The 9,786-nt window shown below is 35.8% G+C and overlaps 2 long non-coding RNA genes across 2 annotated transcripts; both read right to left on the reverse strand.

Annotated features, from left to right (window-relative positions):
• Positions 1-2,026: 2,026 nt before the first annotated feature.
• Positions 2,027-3,734, reverse strand: LOC118487222. The gene is made up of 3 exons (XR_004880847.1): positions 2,997-3,734; positions 2,515-2,594; positions 2,027-2,071 (listed from the first exon to the last, which is right to left on the reverse strand). It is a non-coding gene; the product is annotated as an uncharacterized LOC118487222 (long non-coding RNA).
• A 4,123-nt stretch (positions 3,735-7,857) lies between these two features.
• On the reverse strand, positions 7,858-9,565 carry LOC110902792. The gene is made up of 3 exons (XR_002571422.2): positions 8,828-9,565; positions 8,346-8,425; positions 7,858-7,902 (listed from the first exon to the last, which is right to left on the reverse strand). It is a non-coding gene; the product is annotated as an uncharacterized LOC110902792 (long non-coding RNA).
• Positions 9,566-9,786: the final 221 nt, after the last annotated feature.

A 9,786-nucleotide genomic window follows, 5' to 3' on the forward strand; every position in this document is an offset into this window, starting at 1 on the left:
TGGTACGCTACTACGGTTTTAAAAGAGATTACATAAGTTGAAAATTTTTCGGTCCTTATGAAGTTTCCTTGCCCACGTGTTTTGAATTTAATTGACGTATCGAGTGAGGTTTTGAAAAGTTCTAGAGATTAAAAAGTCCGCATCGTCTTAAGTAACTTTGTATTAGGAAATTTTGGAAATTTACAGAGTCTTGAGAAAAAGTTGATATTTAGAAAAAGGAAATTGATACGTGATCTTAGTGATCGTGAATGGTGTTTTTAATAAAAATATTTCGTTGATCCTGAAAAGAGTTTTGATGGCGATCGAATAATATTTGTAATACTTTGTATGAAAAGTTGGTTTGTTTATCAATTGAAAACAACGATCTTTAGTATAATGATGCGAGATGAGTGCGTTTTAGTAATTACGTGGAATACGAAATTTCGTGAGCAATAGATTTATTAGGCCGACTAAGTTGGTGCGTAGCATTTCGTAAAGTTTTGAATGTCGAGAAATAAGCGTTTACGGAAAGATTGCAAATTTTGTGTGTGAGTTATATGAAAATAGATTGTAAGATAAGAAGTTCGTTTATATAATCAATGCATTTTGATATAATTAGAGATTTGACTAATGATAAGCGATTTAGATATAAACATGATCGTGTTTACATAATATAGTCTATTAAAAGAAAGTATCGGTAACGATCACCTAGGTAAGGGAATCACCCCTAATCCGCTGGTGAGGTCGTTGTACGATGAGAAAAGAAGCGGAGTTAATCGTCAAGGTAAGGAAATCACTCCTATCTCGATGATATGTCTCCACTCGTTACAAAAGTGTAAATAAAATTACGTGAAAATATGCATGCAAATAATGTATAATCGTATGAAAAGTAATAGCATGATGCATGCGCAAAAGTGAAATCTCAAAATGGTTCAAAATTGACAAAAGATCGAAAATAACAAAGCGTGAGTTTGATAGAAGGAAACTCGGATGGTTCCAAAACGGAACTTTGACAAACCAAAGGGCTCGAAAAGTCTTTCGAATTTGAGAAGCATGCTTTGGCCTAATAGGTGAAATACTCTCGCCGACAAGTCGGTTAACGGTATTTACCCTTCCGGTTACTACATGTCACAAATCGATCGAAATCTCGAGACTTGGCGGGATTTATGAAAAACAAAATCGAGGAGTGGATCTAGTCGACAAGGTGCGGGTTTCACCCCTAACTTGGCGATTTCGTATCCTAAGTGTGGTTGGTACTCGTCGGGTCAAAATTTAATTTCAACACTTTAACGAGGGTCCACTAGAATTTGAGATTTGAAATTTCCGTTAAGACGTGGATTTCACTCCTAACTTAATGGTGAATTTCGTGCGAAAAATAGAATCAAGCGGAATGAGAGTCGTTTACCGAATTGTGGGTTTCACGCCTATTTTGGTAAACTCGTCTCGTTTGTATAATATGAGTGTTTTCGAGTTTACGAAAAATCGAGTAAAATGCTTTAGGGAGGGCGTATGTTAAAGGAATACACAAACAAGTACAAACACCTAGGAGAGCATATCAGAAATAGTGCATAAAGAATAAGACAATAAAACAAGTATTAACACATAGAGAAATATGTCAAGAATAACACATAAAGAATCGGACAATGAAACATGTACTAACACATAATAACAAGTATTAATACCTAAGAATAACATGTCAAATATTACACATAAGTGACATATATGTTTTAAAAGAACATGAATAAGAAGCAAATAAAGTATCATGTAGTAGTTTCAAGCAAAACATAGGAATAAAGCTCTAAAACTATAGACAAGGTAAAAGCATTCCTACTTTTCCTAATTCCCTATAGTTATGGCTCTGATACCAATCTGTCACACCCCAACCGATGGCGGAAACATCGGGATGAGACGAACAAATCGCTCAAAAGCATCATAACACTATTTGTGACAATATAGATTAAATCAAATTTCATAAATGACTAAATTCAAATACATTGATTCAAATAAAGACAAATTGCAACAAGCATGGTTTATTATTAAAATGGGTATCTAGTCCATCCTAACTTGATTCTTCAACGTCTTGACTGTCAACCTGCAACATGTATTAAAATAGAGTTTCAATGCAAAAGCAAAGAGCGAGTATACAAGTTTGGTACGTACATAGCATAAGATGAAAAGTGTGAACAATTCCTCATGGCAAGCATATGATTCAAGATAAACATTAAATATGGCATGTGTCTAACATATCAAACCAAGAAAACGCAATATGCTCAAGACATAACCTCAAGTTTACGGGCGGGTCGTTAATCCTATAGCGCTACATATGTCAAGGTTTGGCTCGTACGAAGTTAATGATAAGTTCAACACATAAGAATAACCCAAGTTTAAAGTATCAAGTCATCATGTATACAAGCATGTTATAGGAACGTTCATGTGTTTAACAAAGTGTTCATGTGTAAGTTTTTCAATAGGTAAACATGTTACACCCCAAAAGTGGTAAAAGTAAAAAAAAGGGGAAAGTACGAGTATACTCACATTGATTGCGTTGCGAATTTCTTGTAAGAACGTACGAGTAAAGATTGAGAATTCCAAGAGAATAAACGAGAGCGATTAACCTAGATATCAAAATATCATATAACGATCCCACTTTTGTTTGTAAGTTAAATGTAATTTCTAATGTTTACTGTGTACACAAATTAATTACATCCTTAACTAATTGGAATTTATAACTTATTAAAATTATGAATTGTTATTTATAAAGTTCTTTAATGTTTAACATACGAGGTAACTATTCCAACCACTAATATGTGTTAAACAAATGCAGTGTAGTTGGACTTTTATTTGATTTAGTAACATTGACATGTTATCTTTTTCCTTTTGATATTAACCCAACCGAAAACCCAGTCAACAAGCAACAACTCACTTATTTCATAATGAGTTTTTCACCGTTAATATGATAAAGAATAATATTCGAAGGAGTTAATACGAAATATAATAAATCGATAAAGTAAATATACCGAACAAAGTTGGTGGGTTTCTGGTTTGTTCTCCGATCTCCACGGTTCCGATACTCTGGCGGAACTCCGGCAGACGGGTTATCGACAACAGAGCGTGTGAGAGTTCTAAGGAACGTATACCGAACAAAACAAATGATGAGGGTCTGAACGTTTCCGAGTACGCGAAAAGGTGACGCCTTCTACTTCCTTGTTTGTCTATACGCATGAACGCAATGACAAGGAACGGAACTCCGTCGCGAATTTCCGGTCATCTTCTCCAACTTTCCGGTGACGTAACTCCGGCGAAAAGAACAGGAACAAGACTCAGTCGTGGTCTCCGTGAACTCCGGCGTCGGTACGTGCGGCCACTTGCAGGTTTTCCGGCGACGTCCTTGTATCTCTGGCGCACACTTCGACTTCGGTGGGTGGCGACTGAACTCCGGCAACGTGAAGGTGGTTCGAAGAGTGTTACGCGGGTGTCGGGATGTGTCGTGGTGGTGAGAGGTGTGAGTGTGTCGAGATGGGTGAGCCCATCTATGTATACACATACCAATTCTTGTTTCCGTAACTAAGTTGCAGAGTTTCCGAAATCGTAAACGAAATGGACCGCAGGTGCGTGTGTGGCCAAGAAAACATCTAGGTTCAACGGTGCTCAAAAAACGAAAACGCAGAGATGGTGTTAATCCCGGAAAATCAGAAAAAAAAGAAAAGGGAAGACAGTTGGACGTGTGCTGTTTGAGCGGCAATTTATTTTTGATGTTCAAAAGTTTAATTAATATGAGAGATGGTAATTAATATGAGAGATGTGGGTTTTTAATATTTCGATACCCACCTACTCCTTACCATATCATCCATGGCCATCAATCATGTCATACTATGCATGCATACATAAGAGCGTGAGGATTACCGCATGATATTTGGGCATCATTTTCATGTTTTGGTAGTTATCTATATTACGAAATATGTTATTTTATTATCAAGTTTTAACTCCCCCTTTTTTTTTTGTCAATCTATTCTTATGTAATATGGATAAATAAGTTGGTTTAGAAATTAAATCCCTTAACTTATATGTTTATAATAACTGACATTAACGGAGATATAACTTAAATTAATTAGAACCTCAACTTGATTAACCAGTTTATACCAAAACTTTATATTACGAAATATTGATTTAATTAGTTAAACAAATAAATAATTAAATAACCATATTTATCAACGAATTAAATTAGGATAAAAATGAAGATCTTTCAACGATTATTCATTTCATGAAAATTTCCGTTGGTTCAAGGTTAGGATTCGAATTTTTAAAACGGGTCGGATTTTGGGAACCCATTTTGGACGGATGTTACAGTCTCCCCTACTTTAGGAGATTTCGTCCTCGAAATCCAAGAGTAAGACTTTTGAAAGGATGACATCTAAAGATTTAAAAGATAGAATAGATGGAACTTGACCATATTGTTTGCTTAAGGAAAATTGTTTTCGTGAATGCGTCACATAGCGTATAGTTTTCAAATAATTTCACATAGTGTAACATGTACAATGAAAGCATCGTAAATTTAGTTTGTTCACGAGAGATTATTATTATTTGTTTTAGATTGCGAAGATAGTGTGGTTCGTGTTTCCGAGCTTGAAATGAGCGTATCGTTCAATTATAAAATTTAATTGAGAACGAAGAAGAGTTGGTAACTATGAAGAAGAGTTGGCCAACTAAGTGTGTTTACATGTAAGTAATAATGGAAGATATTTTAAAGCAAGGAAGTATTTTAGGTTTCGAATGTATAAACAGACTTGAATGCAAGCGAGGTTCGTATAAAAGACGAAGGATAACGGAGAATAATGGGGGTATAAAAGGGAACAATTGACTCAAGTAAACGAATGCAAGTATAGGAATGGCATGAGCATTGGGTAAGCAAAAGTGATGTGTTAAGAATGAGGTCTCGTCATGGATAATTGGATGTAACGCATTTAGCGAGGTGTTTGAGAGTTGTTAAAGTTCGTATATTAGGTCTACAATATGGTCTGCAAAACACAGAATTTCTCATGGCACGTCTTACGAAAGTTTGGTAACATGGTGAAAAGACTTATATATAGGAAGTACCAGCGGCGTATCCACCATGTTTTGACCATATTACGTTCGTTTCGTATTCGGTGTCATGTTACGTTCCGTGTTTTACCATACACAGTAGTACACTCTATGGTTCTCATGAGCCAATCATTATAATCCCGTGTGCACCCGCGATTATATTGATCGTCGCATGATCCGCATAGCTTGTACTAGTTGTGTACGAATCAGGGTATACGTAATTTGAAAAGTGAGAACGTGTATGTATAAGAATGTAGTATGTAAGCAAGTCCATGCTTAAGTATGTATGGGACCCACGTAAGCAAATCACTCGGATTACGCTCGCGTACTGGTACAAATGTATGAATCATGAACATGAATGTAAGTACAACGTAAATGTATAATTGTGAGTGTATGTATAAACGTGAAACGGATGAATTTTTGAATCATGAGTATAACATAAATGTGCAAGTGTGAACATAAGTAAAGGCATAAAATGTATAATTATGGATGTAGGAAATAATGATTTTGTTTATAGTATAAATCGAAATGCAAGAGTTTATGCGCATACAAGATCAAAAGCTTCGAGTATGAAAGAGGAAGGGAACGAGTGACACGCGTGAGATTGTTGTGAGATATTGACTAAAACGTGTAAAATGATATGCATGTATAGTTGTTTACGCAAAACGTGAAGTTATATAGATTGAGTTGCCATGAAATGCAGAATCTAGCTTGTGAATGTAAGGGAATATAAAATAGTTATTGGTTACGTGAAACGTACTTTGTAAAAAGGATGGTACGCTACTACGGTTTTAAAAGAGATTACATAAGTTGAAAATTTTTCGGTCCTTATGAAGTTTCCTTGCCCACGTGTTTTGAATTTAATTGACGTATCGAGTGAGGTTTTGAAAAGTTCTAGAGATTAAAAAGTCCGCATCGTCTTAAGTAACTTTGTATTAGGAAATTTTGGAAATTTACAGAGTCTTGAGAAAAAGTTGATATTTAGAAAAAGGAAATTGATACGTGATCTTAGTGATCGTGAATGGTGTTTTTAATAAAAATATTTCGTTGATCCTGAAAAGAGTTTTGATGGCGATCGAATAATATTTGTAATACTTTGTATGAAAAGTTGGTTTGTTTATCAATTGAAAACAACGATCTTTAGTATAATGATGCGAGATGAGTGCGTTTTAGTAATTACGTGGAATACGAAATTTCGTGAGCAATAGATTTATTAGGCCGACTAAGTTGGTGCGTAGCATTTCGTAAAGTTTTGAATGTCGAGAAATAAGCGTTTACGGAAAGATTGCAAATTTTGTGTGTGAGTTATATGAAAATAGATTGTAAGATAAGAAGTTCGTTTATATAATCAATGCATTTTGATATAATTAGAGATTTGACTAATGATAAGCGATTTAGATATAAACATGATCGTGTTTACATAATATAGTCTATTAAAAGAAAGTATCGGTAACGATCACCTAGGTAAGGGAATCACCCCTAATCCGCTGGTGAGGTCGTTGTACGATGAGAAAAGAAGCGGAGTTAATCGTCAAGGTAAGGAAATCACTCCTATCTCGATGATATGTCTCCACTCGTTACAAAAGTGTAAATAAAATTACGTGAAAATATGCATGCAAATAATGTATAATCGTATGAAAAGTAATAGCATGATGCATGCGCAAAAGTGAAATCTCAAAATGGTTCAAAATTGACAAAAGATCGAAAATAACAAAGCGTGAGTTTGATAGAAGGAAACTCGGATGGTTCCAAAACGGAACTTTGACAAACCAAAGGGCTCGAAAAGTCTTTCGAATTTGAGAAGCATGCTTTGGCCTAATAGGTGAAATACTCTCGCCGACAAGTCGGTTAACGGTATTTACCCTTCCGGTTACTACATGTCACAAATCGATCGAAATCTCGAGACTTGGCGGGATTTATGAAAAACAAAATCGAGGAGTGGATCTAGTCGACAAGGTGCGGGTTTCACCCCTAACTTGGCGATTTCGTATCCTAAGTGTGGTTGGTACTCGTCGGGTCAAAATTTAATTTCAACACTTTAACGAGGGTCCACTAGAATTTGAGATTTGAAATTTCCGTTAAGACGTGGATTTCACTCCTAACTTAATGGTGAATTTCGTGCGAAAAATAGAATCAAGCGGAATGAGAGTCGTTTACCGAATTGTGGGTTTCACGCCTATTTTGGTAAACTCGTCTCGTTTGTATAATATGAGTGTTTTCGAGTTTACGAAAAATCGAGTAAAATGCTTTAGGGAGGGCGTATGTTAAAGGAATACACAAACAAGTACAAACACCTAGGAGAGCATATCAGAAATAGTGCATAAAGAATAAGACAATAAAACAAGTATTAACACATAGAGAAATATGTCAAGAATAACACATAAAGAATCGGACAATGAAACATGTACTAACACATAATAACAAGTATTAATACCTAAGAATAACATGTCAAATATTACACATAAGTGACATATATGTTTTAAAAGAACATGAATAAGAAGCAAATAAAGTATCATGTAGTAGTTTCAAGCAAAACATAGGAATAAAGCTCTAAAACTATAGACAAGGTAAAAGCATTCCTACTTTTCCTAATTCCCTATAGTTATGGCTCTGATACCAATCTGTCACACCCCAACCGATGGCGGAAACATCGGGATGAGACGAACAAATCGCTCAAAAGCATCATAACACTATTTGTGACAATATAGATTAAATCAAATTTCATAAATGACTAAATTCAAATACATTGATTCAAATAAAGACAAATTGCAACAAGCATGGTTTATTATTAAAATGGGTATCTAGTCCATCCTAACTTGATTCTTCAACGTCTTGACTGTCAACCTGCAACATGTATTAAAATAGAGTTTCAATGCAAAAGCAAAGAGCGAGTATACAAGTTTGGTACGTACATAGCATAAGATGAAAAGTGTGAACAATTCCTCATGGCAAGCATATGATTCAAGATAAACATTAAATATGGCATGTGTCTAACATATCAAACCAAGAAAACGCAATATGCTCAAGACATAACCTCAAGTTTACGGGCGGGTCGTTAATCCTATAGCGCTACATATGTCAAGGTTTGGCTCGTACGAAGTTAATGATAAGTTCAACACATAAGAATAACCCAAGTTTAAAGTATCAAGTCATCATGTATACAAGCATGTTATAGGAACGTTCATGTGTTTAACAAAGTGTTCATGTGTAAGTTTTTCAATAGGTAAACATGTTACACCCCAAAAGTGGTAAAAGTAAAAAAAAGGGGAAAGTACGAGTATACTCACATTGATTGCGTTGCGAATTTCTTGTAAGAACGTACGAGTAAAGATTGAGAATTCCAAGAGAATAAACGAGAGCGATTAACCTAGATATCAAAATATCATATAACGATCCCACTTTTGTTTGTAAGTTAAATGTAATTTCTAATGTTTACTGTGTACACAAATTAATTACATCCTTAACTAATTGGAATTTATAACTTATTAAAATTATGAATTGTTATTTATAAAGTTCTTTAATGTTTAACATACGAGGTAACTATTCCAACCACTAATATGTGTTAAACAAATGCAGTGTAGTTGGACTTTTATTTGATTTAGTAACATTGACATGTTATCTTTTTCCTTTTGATATTAACCCAACCGAAAACCCAGTCAACAAGCAACAACTCACTTATTTCATAATGAGTTTTTCACCGTTAATATGATAAAGAATAATATTCGAAGGAGTTAATACGAAATATAATAAATCGATAAAGTAAATATACCGAACAAAGTTGGTGGGTTTCCGGTTTGTTCTCCGATCTCCACGGTTCCGATACTCTGGCGGAACTCCGGCAGACGGGTTATCGACAACAGAGCGTGTGAGAGTTCTAAGGAACGTATACCGAACAAAACAAATGATGAGGGTCTGAACGTTTCCGAGTACGCGAAAAGGTGACGCCTTCTACTTCCTTGTTTGTCTATACGCATGAACGCAATGACAAGGAACGGAACTCCGTCGCGAATTTCCGGTCATCTTCTCCAACTTTCCGGTGACGTAACTCCGGCGAAAAGAACAGGAACAAGACTCAGTCGTGGTCTCCGTGAACTCCGGCGTCGGTACGTGCGGCCACTTGCAGGTTTTCCGGCGACGTCCTTGTATCTCTGGCGCACACTTCGACTTCGGTGGGTGGCGACTGAACTCCGGCAACGTGAAGGTGGTTCGAAGAGTGTTACGCGGGTGTCGGGATGTGTCGTGGTGGTGAGAGGTGTGAGTGTGTCGAGATGGGTGAGCCCATCTATGTATACACATACCAATTCTTGTTTCCGTAACTAAGTTGCAGAGTTTCCGAAATCGTAAACGAAATGGACCGCAGGTGCGTGTGTGGCCAAGAAAACATCTAGGTTCAACGGTGCTCAAAAAACGAAAACGCAGAGATGGTGTTAATCCCGGAAAATCAGAAAAAAAAGAAAAGGGAAGACAGTTGGACGTGTGCTGTTTGAGCGGCAATTTATTTTTGATGTTCAAAAGTTTAATTAATATGAGAGATGGTAATTAATATGAGAGATGTGGGTTTTTAATATTTCGATACCCACCTACTCCTTACCATATCATCCATGGCCATCAATCATGTCATACTATGCATGCATACATAAGAGCGTGAGGATTACCGCATGATATTTGGGCATCATTTTCATGTTTTGGTAGTTATCTATATTACGAAATATGTTATTTTATTATCAA

Source organism: Helianthus annuus, chromosome 15, assembly GCF_002127325.2.
Source record: "Helianthus annuus cultivar XRQ/B chromosome 15, HanXRQr2.0-SUNRISE, whole genome shotgun sequence".
NCBI lineage: Eukaryota > Viridiplantae > Streptophyta > Magnoliopsida > Asterales > Asteraceae > Helianthus > Helianthus annuus.